Genomic DNA, 14200 nt, shown 5'->3' with positions numbered 1-14200 from the left:
ACACACCGTCCTGTGCGGTCCTGACAATGGCTATATGTTGGCGCCCATTGACACAGCCACTGGATCCATCCATTTTGGCAAAGGTCTTTTTCTCTGACCCTCCACTTTACCAAGCATGATGTCCTTCTCCGGGGACAGATTTCTCCTGATAACATGTCCAAAGTATACAAGACTAAGCCTCGCCATTCTTGGCTCTAAGGAGCATTCTGGCCTTATTTCTTCCAAGACAGACTGGTTTCTTCTCTTGGCACAGTCCCTGGTACTTTCAATACTCTTCTCCTGCACCACAATTCACATGCATCGATTCTTCTTCAGTCTTCCTTATTTGATGTCCTACATTCACCTGCATCTGAGGCAATGGAAAATACCCTGGCTTCGGTCAGGTACACGATCGATAGTCCTCAATGTAGAATACTTGCTTTTCAATATTCTAAAGAGGTCATTTGCAGCAGATTTACCCAATGCAATGACTGTTTTACTCTCTTGACTCCTGAGCATTGATCGTGGATCCAAGCAAGACAACTTCAACCTTTTCTCCATTTACTACGATGTTACTTATTGGTCCATTTGTGAAGATTTTGGTCTTCTTTACATTGCACTTTAATCCATAGTGACATCTGCAATTCTTGATCTATGTCAGTAAGTGCTTGAAGGCAGATAAATATAATCTTACTACAGACATCCTTGCACTTTGAGATCGATTATGAAATGTCCTTTTGGACCATGAATGCCACACTATTCCTCCTGATTGTGTCATCCCAGCATAGGAAAGCATATGCTTTTATGATTCAAAATAGCCAATACCTGTCCATTTCTAGTGCTTAGGATCTTTATGCCTTCCATTCCAATTGTCCTAGATTCATACTTCCCACACTCCCAGTTCTGATGATTAGCAGATTTTTGCAGCTGTTTCTTCTGACCTTGAGTCCTGCCTTGTCAGCAGATAAAGACTCCAAAGGCTCCATGCCCATAGACTTCACCCACTCACGCCACCAGAGTCCACTCCACTGAGGGAGAACAGCTTCGCCTCAGTCACATTCTGAGTGTCCTCTAACCCAAGGGGCTAGTTGTTGAAGGTCATTTATTAGACCTTCAGAAGTTTGCATAATGTTTTTTTGTGTGGCTACTTCCTCTGGAGTGGGCAGCTGATTGCTACTTCATTGTCTGTCCTTAGTCTGGAAGCTCCACTGAAACCTGTGCACTTTGAGAGATCCTGCTTACATTTGACACACCAAGGACATAGCTTCCAACCTCACAGCAACACACAAGCTACCATAGTTCGACAAACTGACAGACAATGCATTGCTTTGGGCAAATCTGATGTGAAAAATTTCTTAAAAGTGTTAAAATTCAAAGATGTCACTTTGTGGACAAAGATGTCTGTGTTAGTCTGGGTTGACTAGAGAAACCAATTCATAGACAAATTCATACATGTATAGGAAAGAACTTTATATAAAAGTAATTGTAAATTAAGAAAACATCCCAACCCAGTCAAGTCCATAAGTCCGATGTTAGCCTATATGCCCAATACCAATCTATAAATTCCTCTTCAGACTCCAAACACACATGCAATGATGCCAAATGCTGGAAGATCACAAGCCAGTGGGTAAAAAGTCTTATGGATCCAGTGGCAGTGGAAGCATCTCAGCATAGGCAGGGGTCTCCACATGGGTCCTCCAGTTTCAGGGCTCTAAAGTAGCTCCATGTGCCTTGTAAGCAGGAATGTCTCACAGAGAGTTAAGCAGCAAGTGTCTCTGTCCTTCCTCCAGTGAGCTATTTATCTCCATGGCACCTCCAAATGAGGTCATCAAGCAGTGACCTGATTGACAGGCCACACTCCATCCCTTCATTCTTAAAGTCTCAAGTGGGCATCAGACTATGTGACTACCTCAATGTCAAGTTGTATGCCTAACCAAAATTAGAGCATTTTCAATTGCCTCCTAAGCATCTAAAAGTTAGACAATGAATACAAAAGACCAAAGAAGAACTGATGCATTTGCATAATAGTGTTGGGGAAAAAAACACAGGTCATGGATTTGTAGTTGTTACTGTGCTAAGTGCCATCAAGCCTACTGTGGCTCACAATGACCTCATAGAGCAGAAGGAAACTTCTTTTCTTCTACCAACCTCCCAATCACTGCTATGTTGCGGCCTTGATACAGCCACGGGGGTCACTCCATCTCATTGCTGGCCTTCCTCTGCTTGACCACACAGAGGTGCTCCTTCCTGAAAACACCCTCAAAGCACACAAGACAAAGTTTCTCAGCCTCTCTTCCAAGTAACATTCTGGCTGTCCTTCTTCCCAGAAAGATCCCTGAGTTCTTCAGGTAGTCCGTGCAGATTTACAATTCCTCACCCACACGGTACACCAAAGGAACCACGTCTTCTTTGGTGTTCCTTGTGCATTTCTGAGTGTTCCCAGGCATGTGAGGCAACTGACAATATTATGCCTGGGATCAGGCAAGCCGTAGTCTTGAGAGGGACTGCTTTGCTTTTTAACCTTTTAAACAAGTCTTTTGCAGCTGCTCTGATTGACATCAATTGTGGTTCCAAAGAAAACGAAATCCTTGATACATCTAAATTTTTCACAGCACAACTTACTGAATGAGTTTGAGGATCTTTGTTTACTTCGTGGTGAGGCATTATTCGTATGGAAGTCTATGGTAAGTTTTCAAGTCTTCTTCACTTTCTTCAAGTAAAGTTGTGTCATCTATGTATTACAGGTTGTTAATGACTCTTCCTGCAATCCTGATGCCATATTCTTTTTTATATAGCCAAACTTCTTGAGTTATTTGCTCAAAACAGATTGAATACCATATATACTCAAATATAAGCTGACCAAAATATCAGCCAAGGCACCCAATTTTACCACAAAAACTGCATAAAGAATGTGCTGAAGAACTCAGAAAAACACAGAAATTCCTTGGTCTATTAAAAGAAAACTATCTCTTGGTCTGTGTTTAGGTTCCGCATGAGCACAATGAAATTTTCTGAAGTTCTCGTTTTTCACATCTTTGTATAATCAATAAAACACAGGTAAATATCTTTCTGACATTCTGTGTTTTCAGCCAAGATCCATTCGACATTAGCAATGATATTTCTTATTCCACCTCCTCTTCTGAATTTCTGCCCCATCTCTGTGGGTGGACTACAGCAACAGTTATTAAATTATCTTCAGCAAAATTTTACTTGCATGCACTGTGAATAATATTGTTCAGGAATTTCCATATTCCATTGAGTCACCTGTTTTTGGTGTAAAGATAAACACAGGCTGTTGTCCAGGTAGCTGTCTTTCAAGTACCTTGGCTCACAGCGAGTGAGCAACTTCAGTGCTGTATTTGTTGTGGAATGTTAAGTGAGATTCAGTAACTTCCTGGGGCCTTGATTTTTGAAAATTTCTTCAGTGAGTTTTTGAGAATAACTTTTTATAGGAGTAGAAAGCTCTGCCTTTCTCCCGTGGTGGCTTAGAACTGCTGACTTTCCAGTTAGCAGCCCAATGCATAACCACTACACCACCAGGGCTCCTTATACCTATATACCTATGCTGTAGATATAATAAAACCAAGAGTATAAGAATAGCAAAATATACCAACATACATTGGAAGTGCTGAGGTTGAGCATTTACTACTTTTATTTTCAAGTTAGATTTATATCATTTAAAGTTTTACAATGTCTCCATTTAACAACTTGCTTACAGAATTCCTGGCCATTCACTAATTAGGCTTGATGAGCTGGTACCAGTTGATTCTAGCAACACCAGCGGATTAATCAGATTGACCATAGATGATCATTAATTTTGGTGATAAGGAAGGAAGGATTTTTAATACTACTTTTTGACTTTACCATTATCCATAATACAAAGTTGTTTGGTGTTTTAAAAAATGGACAGCCCACTGAATGATTTGTGTGAAAATTGTTAATTGCGAGCATAATTTGCTCTGTACATTTTCACCAAAGTACTCCCCCAAGAAGAATGGAAGAGACAATAAGCACTCCCCCCAAATGTTGATAGAAACTCTTCTGATTTTTTGCATTTTAAGTACTCTGTAAAATCTACAGAACAAAATAAAACAAACAAAAAACTTTAAAAAACAAACAAACAACAAAACCAAAAGAATCAGAGTTGCTGTGTAATTGCTACAGAGGAATGACATTCAGGAACTCCTATCTGATTTTCAGTGTGTATTTGATGAGGCCCAATACTATTTTAGAAAAGTCTAAATGGTCTAAAAATATTTATCATATTCATCTAAGTATTTTGTTTTCTATGCCATCTGGTAATACCATGTGTATAATTTAATGCACCAGGTCGTTCATTTAATTGAACAATGAAAATGATTTCATTCAGAGTGTAGCAGCTCACAATTGATCTGGAGGGCCATTCCCTACCATCTTAGCAAGACCAGCTATATGATTTCCAGTGTCCAGTCCAAAGGGAAGATGTCCAGTCCCTAGTTCAAACAAATTATCAAAAATTTCAAGGCAAAAGTGGTAGGGCTTAAACAAAATCCTTCCAAGAGTGAAGCCCTGTGTGCTACGTGGGCAGGCGATGATGGGGCAGCCACGCTAAAAGGGCCCGGGGAAGTGGGTCCAAGACAAATCACCTGTCTTGATGACATCTTATGTTATTAAAGAAATTGAGGAATTTACCAAATGAGGGTTTCCTCTGTCACAAAAGCAAACACTATATTTGGACATAAGTACCCTTGAGAAATCATAATCTCCCATCATTTTCCATTGGACTCCTCTATGCCTTGGCTCATTTCCCCATATGTGAGCTGAACCAAAGAGATACAGCAAGTTTTTTCGGGCCCCAATGTGGTTTACCAAAAAAAGAAACGAGGGGACAAAATGCCTTTTGGCACGTTTTATTTTACTTTGGGTCATGTGTCTGTGTGTGAGACAGCCAGCTTTTGTTGTTGTTTTTAAATAATTTAACGTGTTCTTTGCACATCTTGGATAAATGCTGAACATTGTGGCCTTGCCAATTAGAAAAGAAGGTCGAAGCAGCTTCTTGCTTCTCAGTCTGTGTCATATCCTCGATTTCACTTCCCATTGGCTCAGGAACCCCTTCCTTTCCCCGGCTATGTGGCTTGTGGGTTAGGGAAGTGATAGCCTTTAGTATTGCCAAGAGACTGCGCATCCCATTTATCTTTTAGGAAAGAGCATTTCTTGATAATACTGCTATTGCTGCCCTGTTTGTATTATGGAAATGAAAATATTATAACAAACTGACTCATGTCCCCGAAAATTATGGGTGGCAAGTCCTAAATCCAGACACCTGGTGAGGCAATCCCATTTAGGAATAAGGTTTGCTTTGTTATAATCTCAGGCCATGTCATAGTAGGGTGTCTTGTGTGGGAAGCAGAGAACAGGAAGAGAGTGTACATGGATGAGCCATTTATTCTCATAAATAAAGAAGCCTGGCAGGCTGGGTTTCTGGGGTGGAGGGAGGCCTTCACTCTTGTGAGTTGGAGGTGAGTCCCAATCACATCCTCATAATTAATATTGTTCCCAGTTTATCATCCCATAATGGTGCCCCCTTAAAGTTACCTCTTAGAAGCACATGGCTGATTGCTATGTGTCCTGCAGCTTAACTGTAGGAGCAGACCAGTACTAGTGCTCTCAGGGCTCCGAAGACAGCCACTGCCCCTTATCTGCCCCAGGGCACTGGCGTTAGATTACTCCTCCCAAATACTGGGGGGGGGAGGGAGGGGGTTAGGGTTAGGGTGCAGCCCTCTTTGTTACACAGCGGTTACCTGTAATTAAGGGGGCTTGCATGCCCCTAGAGTGTATATAAGCCTCCTGGTTGGATATATAGTCTCTCTACACGGACCTGGCTCCTGAAGCCATGACTGGAAATGTGAGCCCTTGCATGCTTTATCTTGTCTGTTATCTCTTTAATTTACCCCTCAGTTAGGCAATTGCCCCTTGGGCCCATTTCATTGTGGGGGCTGGTCCCCCACAGTTCTGCACCTAACCACTTGTAAAATCTAAGAGAAGCTGATCAGGCACAGGGAGGCTGAGAGGCCCACAAACATTCTTCCCCAGAAGAAACAGTTTTCCCCTAGAGCTGGACCCAGCATCCAAACTTCTAGCCATCTAAATGGCAAGGAAATAAATTTCTGACATTCTGTTACAGCAGCACTAGCGAAATAAGTCATACATGCTACCTTTTTATTTTTGTCCTTGGCCCCAAATCCAGGTAACAGCTATGAAGAAGTGCTATTGAGAATATGGAAGTGATGGCAAATCCATGATAGAGTCCCTGTCCTGTCTCCTTTTCTGTGCCCATAATACACTTGACTAATCCACGCATCTACATTATTCACATGCAACCTAAGAGTTCTTTTCAACACAGGCCTCCCTGTTGCCACTCTGTTGATAGGCTGACCTGTGAATTGAACCTCCTCGCCATTTCTCAGAGGGTTACGGTTGATAGCTCAAAACAATAATAATGTCTTCCATTTAAAAACATTCACATTAAAGATATGTTTTTCATAGATGTCTTTCATTTGTTAGCATTAGATGGTAACACTTCTATTTTAGAAAAGATAGTCCCAATATGTTTTTTAAACAAGAGTAGGAAGCTTTATTTCCCTCTATACTTTTGAGTAACTTATTAGGTTGCCCTGAGAATTTTCAGCTTGGCAAATATATTACTAAATAAGTACAAATTATCAGACAGGAGCTAAATTGACATATTAGAGCATTTCTATGAATAAAATCTTTAGAAAATGTGAAAAATGCATGGAAAATACCATTAAAAGCTATTTCCAGAGAAAGACAATAATTTTGGCACAAATAAGTATCCTGATGACCAATTTAGTTATAGCTATTATTTATCATTGCTTAGCCTAGTCCTGAGTATTCTTGTCTATTCAAAATAGAAAATTACTTGCTAATGGATAAAGGAGGATTCTGCTTAGCCTGTGTTTGCTAGTAGAAGGAGACTTTTGATATTTGCAGGAAATTTCCAGAAAAAAATTCCCCAACAATTCACATTTTTTCCTTGACCTAATTGCTTTATTTTGTTTCAAATGGCTTGTACTGGAAATAGATACAGAGAACTGGTCCTTCCACAGCGAGATCACCACTAGCTTGGTTTCCATCTTCCTAAAGTGAAAGTACCTTTGAGCACAGGTGGGAAGATCAAAGGAGCTAAGTGAAGACCTTCTACCAGTGTCCAACACAAAAGAAAAGTGCTCAAAGTTAAACGGAAGGCATTTGCCTTTGAATCCATCCAAACTCTGGTGGCCTCTTTGTGTCAAAGTAGAGCTGTGTCACCTAGAGTTTGCAGTGTCTGATTTTGGAGATGCAAGGATTGCCAGACCTTTCTTCTAGGGCTCTTTAGGCGGAATTAAAACGCCAACTTTCTGGTTAGGAGCCAACCACTTAACTAGTTGTGCCACTCAGTTGCCAGTGAAAATTAGCTATGGCAAACTCTTTTTTTTTCTTTTAACATTTTATTAGGGGCTCATACAACTCTCATCACAATCCATACATATATATACATCAATTGTATAAAGCACATCTATACATTCTTCGGCAAACTCTTATGATGATGGTGATGACTGTTATTTTTTCAGTTTCTTTTCTCTGAGTAATGTTCTTGCTACTACTCTCTCCTAAGAAGCCTGGTGGCATAGTGGATTATGCACTGGGCAAGGTGAGCGGTTGGAGCCCCCCAGTTGCTTGGTTGGAGCAAGATGACGCTTTTTCTGTTTCTTAAAGATTTACAGTCTTAGAAATTCAAAAGGAGAGCTCTAATACTCTGCCCTATAGAGTCACCATAAATCAGAATTCACTCAGTGGCAGTGGGCTTGGTTGGTTGGTGGATCTACCCTTCTCTGATAAGGAACTGTGAGGTATCTGCTTCCCAGTTCTTGAATCTTTGTCTTTATCTAGGGAAGTTGAGCTGTTAGTCTAACGTGTACTTATCGTGGCCACCGCAGTCTTTTCTGCTCATCACGGGCTCATTGTAATTGTGTGGTTCACCTTCTTAATTTCTTGTTCCAGAGGAAGTCACCACTGTCAATGGGTTATCTGCCTGCTTTGCCATTTCTAACTTTTTAAATCAGAAATGGTTTAAATTGCTTCTCATAGAAATGTCAACATTTTTCTTTAAAATATGGTTAACTTTTAACATCATATAACTTAATTTTAAAGATTTATTCATAGCATGTTTGCTAGTTTCCCCCACATATTATCTCCAACACCTATTCTTTTCGTCAATCTGCTTAACATTTTTAATAAAAATTATTTTTCTTTATGGAGCTGAATGTGTAGTAAAAAGTATTTAAAAGCATAGGAAAGAGTCAAAAAGATATTTTTTCAAGGATGCTGTTTTCCTAATTTCAATAAAATCTTATATTTCTTTCTTTTAAAGTGGCAAGCCTCAAGCTTAAGTCCCTTTGCTTCACTTGTCGAAACTTAAGGTAAGAGATAGTGGACTGATATCTTTCTACCAGTAACCCTGGGAAAATAGGAAGGCTGTAGGTACCAAAAAAGGGACACATCCTTTTGACTCCTCTGGTGGGGGACTAGATGATTCCAATCAGATATCCTTCTGAGCATGTGTAGAAAACTGGCCGTGAAAGTGCCAGTGCTCTGTGTTTATTTCCAGCACAATCCAGTTAAATTAAAATTAGGTCAAGAAAAAATGTGAATTGTTGAGGAAATTTCCAGCAAGTATCAAACCAGTATTTTGTTAAAAACAAAACTATTTGCTACCTTATATCAGATTGGTAACAACAGAGAAGTATCAGAAGCAAGAGAAAATAAGTAGTAAGCCAGAATTTGAGTTCTCTCTGGATAGTGCAAACCGTGAACACGCTTGTTTGCTACCTGGAAGTGCACCAAGAGGACCTCACAAGGTATAACGGTGACCTAGTTCCCAAAAATCAGTCCTTGGAAGTCGTGCTGAGCACAGCTCCACGCACACATGGGGTCACCATGAATGGGTTGGCCCTAGAGCAACTGGTTAGCCACAGGGACAGTTGAAAGATTCCGAGACAGTGAGTGGTTGAACAGTGTGTTCGCAGTCCCCAGAGACCTGTGGGAAACAAAAAGTTGGAGCTCAGTATCCACCAAGGGTGAGTGCCGTGGAAAAAGAGCCTAGGCACAGGGGTAAGGTCCACGTAAGCTGCAGCCCCAAATAAGGAACAACTGAACGCGATCGATCCTTCCTTTGACTCTAGCCCAGCTCCCAGAGATCTTGGAAAGCTCAGTACAAGTGGAAGAGTCGCTTTTTCGAATATTCAGAAACAGGAAGTTTATCACCAGCATTTCAGTACTGATGGATTTGATTAAATCTAGTTGAAAATGGCCTGCTCACAAATCTACAGAGACAGAAACTACACGAGTGGTTGCTAGAGGCAGGGGACGTGGGGGATGGGGCGCGCCTGCTAATGAGTACGGCATTCCTACCCAGAGTGATGAAAATGTTCTCACCTTAGCCCATGATGGTGGTTACACACGGTGAACACACGCTCGCCACCGAATTGTACGAGTTAGAAGGCTAAATGCTCTGCTAGGTGAATTGCTGTTGTGTGGGTTGGGTGCTGTCGAGTCAACAACTCACCGTGACCCTGTGCCAACAAAATGGACGCCTGCCCTGTGCTGCGCCAGCCTCACAATTGTTGCTGTGTTTGACCTCCTTGTTGCAGCCGCTGTGTCCGTCATCTGGTCAAAGGCCTTCCTTTGTTTCAGTGACCCTCAGCTTAACTAAGCATGGTGTCCTTTTCCAGGGGCTGGTCTCTCCGGATAACATGGCCACAGTACATGAAACAAAGATACAACATGCTTGCCTCGAAGGAGCCTTCTAGCTGTCCTTCCAATAGAGATCTCTCAAGGTACTTCCAATATTCTTCACCAACATGACAGTTTAAATGCATCAATTTTCTTCCATCTTCCCCTTATTCAATGTCCAACATTCATAGGCCTATGAGGCAATTGAAAATCCCATGGCTTGAGTCAGGCATACTTTAAGTCCTCAAAGTAGCCTCCTTGCTTTTCAATAGTTTAAAATAGTCTTATGCGGCAGATTTACTCGATGCACTGTGCCCGTTGATTACTGATTGTGGGTCCAAGCAAAATTAAATCCTTGGCACTTTCTATCCCTCTCCATCACAATCCAGTTGTGAGGATTTTGATTATTTTTACATTGAGTGGTAATCTATAGTGAAGGCTGCCATCCTTGATCTTGATCTTCATCAGCAAGTGCTTCAAGTCCTCCTCCCTTTCAGCAAGCACGCTTGCCATCTGCACTTTGCAGGTTGTTAAGAGTCCTCTCACAATCCTGAAGCTGCATTCTTTCTCATATAATCCCAATGCTGTGATTATTTACTCAGCATACAATTGAATAAATATGGGGAGAGGCTACAACCCCGACACACACCTTTCTTGATTTTAAACCACGCCCTTGTTCTGTTCACACAACTGCCTCTTGATCCACGCGCACACGCATGAGCACCAGGAGATGCCCTTGGGCTCCCGTTCTTCTCGAGACTGCCCAGCGGGCGCTATGATCCCCATAGTTAAATGCCTTTGAAGAGTCCATGAAACACAAGTGAACATCTTTTTGGTATTCTCTGCTTCCAGCCAAGATCCGTCTAACATCTGCAATGACGCCCATTTTCCTACATCCTCTTGTGAACCCAGCCTGATCTTCTGGCAGCTCCATGTCAGTGTACTGCTGCAGCCATTGCTGGATGATCTTACTTACATGTGACATCAATGATATTGTTCTATAATTTGAGTTTTTTGTCACTTTTCTCTGGAACAAGTACAAATATGAATATCTTCTAATCAGTCGGTCAAGTAGCTGTCTTCCAAATTTCCTGGCATTCAAGAGTACTTCCAGTACTTATTCAGCTTGTTGTAATTTTTCAATTGGTATTCCATCAATTCCTGGAGCCTTCTTTTTGGCTAATTCTTTCAGTACCACTTGATCTTCTTCCTTCAGTACCACTGGTTCTTGCTCATATGCTGCCTCTTGAAATGGCTGAATGTTGACGATTTCTTTTTGGCACAGTGACTCTGTGTATTCTTTCCATCTTCTTTGGATACTTCCGTCGTCATTCAATATTTTGCTAATAGAATCTTTCAATATTGCAACTTGAAGCTTGAGTTTTTTTCCCAATTCTTTCAGGTTAAGATATACAGAGGATGTTCTTTCTTTTTGGTTTTCTAACTCGAGGTCTTTGCACATTTCATAATCGTATTTTACTTTGTCTTTTGAGCTGCCCTTTGACATTTTTTGTTCAGCTCTTTACTTCATCATTATTTTAACATTTTCTTTTCCTCATTTCTTCCATTTACTTTAGCTTCTCTATGATCTAGAGCAAACTTCAGAGTCTATCCTGACATCCACATTTATCTTTTCTTTCTTGCTTAATGGCCTTTTGCTTTCTTTATGTGTCCCACACATGTGCCATAGGATTTAATGCATCAAATGTGCTCTTGAGATGTTCTTGAAATTCAGGTGGGATAGACTAAACTTAATTTGGCTTTGTGGACTTGTTTATAATGTTTTTAGCTTCAACCTGAACTTACATATGAATAATTAACGGCTTGTTCCACATTTAGGCCCTGGCCTGGTTTAGCTGCTGATACTGAGCTTCTCCTTCATCTAATCCCACAGACATGGTCATGTGATATTTGTGTATTGCCTCTCGAGGAGTCCATGTGTTGTTTAAAAAGAGTATTTTCAATGAAGAAGTTGTTAGCTTTGCAAAAATCTATCTTGTGGTCTCCAGGTTCATTTTTGTCACCAAGACTATATTTCCAACTACTGTTTCCTCCTCCATTTCCAATTCTTGCATTCCAATCGCCAATAACTATAAATCCATCTAGATGGCATGTTTGATCAATTCCAGGTTGAAGACATTGGAAGAATTCTTCATTTTCTTTTTCTCTAGATTTAGTGGTTGGTATATTAATTTGAATAATAATTGTATTGACTCGATTTTCTTGCTGTGGATAGGCATGATCCTATCACAGGCAGCTTGTACTTCAAGATAGATCTTGAAATGTCCTTTTGCTCATGAAAGAAGCACCATTCCTTTGAATTTGTCATTCCAGCATAGTAAGCTGTATGATTTTGTGATTTAAAGTGGCCAATATCAGTCCATTTCAGGTCGCTAATGTTTAGGATCTTGGTTTTAATGTGTTCCATTTCATTTTTGATGACTTCCAATTTTCCTAGATTCATACTTTGTGCATTCCAAATTCTGACTACTAATTGATGTTGGCAGCTGTAACCTCTCATTCTGAGGGATGCCCCATTAGCAAATGAAGGTCCAGAAGACTTTACTGCTGTAGACTTGATTCCATCTGCCTCATGAGGGTCTACGTTGCTTTGAGAAGACAGCTCTTCCTCAGCCATACTTCGAGTGCCTTCTGACCTGAGAGGCACCTTTCTGGTACTGTCTCTGACAGTGTTCTTGTATCCACTAGGTTTTAAGTAACTGACCATGTTTCAGTGCTATCCTTAAGGTTTTCGGGGGTGAATTCCTCTGAAGTGGACAGCCTATCCTTTCTGTATCGTCTGTTCTGGGTCTGGAAGCTCTGCTGAATCCTGTTCACCAGGGTGGCCCTGCTGGCATTTGAAATGCCAGTGACATATCCCTCAGCACCACAGCAGCACGCGCGCGCGCACACACACACATACACCCTTTTAAAGAGAATAAGAAGCAATGAAGTCGGGTCAATCTGACAAAACACTCCATTTTCTAAGGAGCTCATCTTAACTCTAAGAAAATAAGGACGCCATTTCCAAGTAGACAGAGGATGGAAACCAGAACTCTTCCCATGTTGTCTTCTTTAAATGGTGTGTCTGTGGGCTATCGGTGGGGCTGAGACTGTGAATGAACACAGGAAATATGCACATGTGTATGCCTCTAATTTTGTATGAGATCACTATTTTAGAAGGTAAAGATTAAGTCTTCCCACTAGAAGCAATATTCTCTGGTGACTATCAGAAGTGGGAAGGGGACTGAGAGCAAACTAGTAACTAGAGGTTAGACACGTATGAACCTGGGTGGAGCGAAAGGCCAAAAAATTCTACAAATAATAATAATACCACTGACTTAGAGCAAGACAGCTGTCACTAAGCAATTTATTTATTTTTGCTTTCTACATGCTTAAGTGTTATAAACTACTTACTAGTTTTTAAGAGAATCTTCGCACTGCACTAAACTCCTAAAAGCAACACTAGCACCGCCCTGTTGCCCTGAGAGCTTAGGCAGACAGTGTGCGCACAGTAACAAATTTGAGAATTCTTAATTAATGAAATGGATCAATGTGTAAGTGTCTGAAGCTGAGTCATAAGGTATTGCTACAAAGATTCTAGTTCACAAATGCACAAGTTTATTCCAAATAAATGAAGCTTAAACATGTCTCTACTATTGCTGGCTGGCTGCAGACCAGTCTTCTCAGGATTGTGTGTGCTCTTGAGACAGGCCAAGGGAGCGAAGGTGGAGATTTGGACAGATTAGGTGCAGAGTCCCTGACAATGTCTTGTGACTCCATGTCCCAGAACCCCTTGCTACCATTGTGGAAGTTCTTGGGAATCTGGTCCTCTGTGGGAACTTTTGAAAATGCTTTGTATGCACACTGGGGCAAGAAATAAGAAAGCTAGCTATCGTGGCTGGCTAGATTCACTTCTTCCTAGAAGTCTGTAAGTAAAATTCTCTTGTGATGTCCTATGTCTCCCAAAAGTAAATATTTCTCTTAGTAAGACAAGAACCTGAATTCTGGTAACACTCTCACCTTAGAATTAGGTGCCTTTAAAAAAAACACAAGAAAAAGATTATTTTTGTCATGAAAAAAATCAATTTGAAGGGCAGGCAAAATTTTTAATAAAACTCAAGTGCACATCTTCTTAAGTCATTGAACCTTTTCAATGAGTTTTTGGGAATGCTGTACCACATAAAACAACCACTTTTAAATGGAACAAGCATCTTAAGGAAGACTTCAAAGATGAACCAAGGCAGGAAATACCATCAAATGCAATGAATGAAGAAACTGTGGGTTAGGTCCAGAAAGGGGTGGAAGAGGACTGTAGAATTACATTACTATTGAACTTGGACTTTCACACAGTCCAGCACATTCCCTTTTAAGCAAGCATTTCAGCTTCAGAAAGCTTTCGGCTCCCTAGGTACCAAAAGCATTCTGCAAAGATCCACTAACTCAAAGA

The sequence above is a fragment of the Tenrec ecaudatus genome, chromosome 6 (genome assembly GCF_050624435.1).
Source record: "Tenrec ecaudatus isolate mTenEca1 chromosome 6, mTenEca1.hap1, whole genome shotgun sequence".
Taxonomy (NCBI): domain Eukaryota; kingdom Metazoa; phylum Chordata; class Mammalia; order Afrosoricida; family Tenrecidae; genus Tenrec; species Tenrec ecaudatus.
This window is presented reverse-complemented; position numbering follows the sequence as displayed.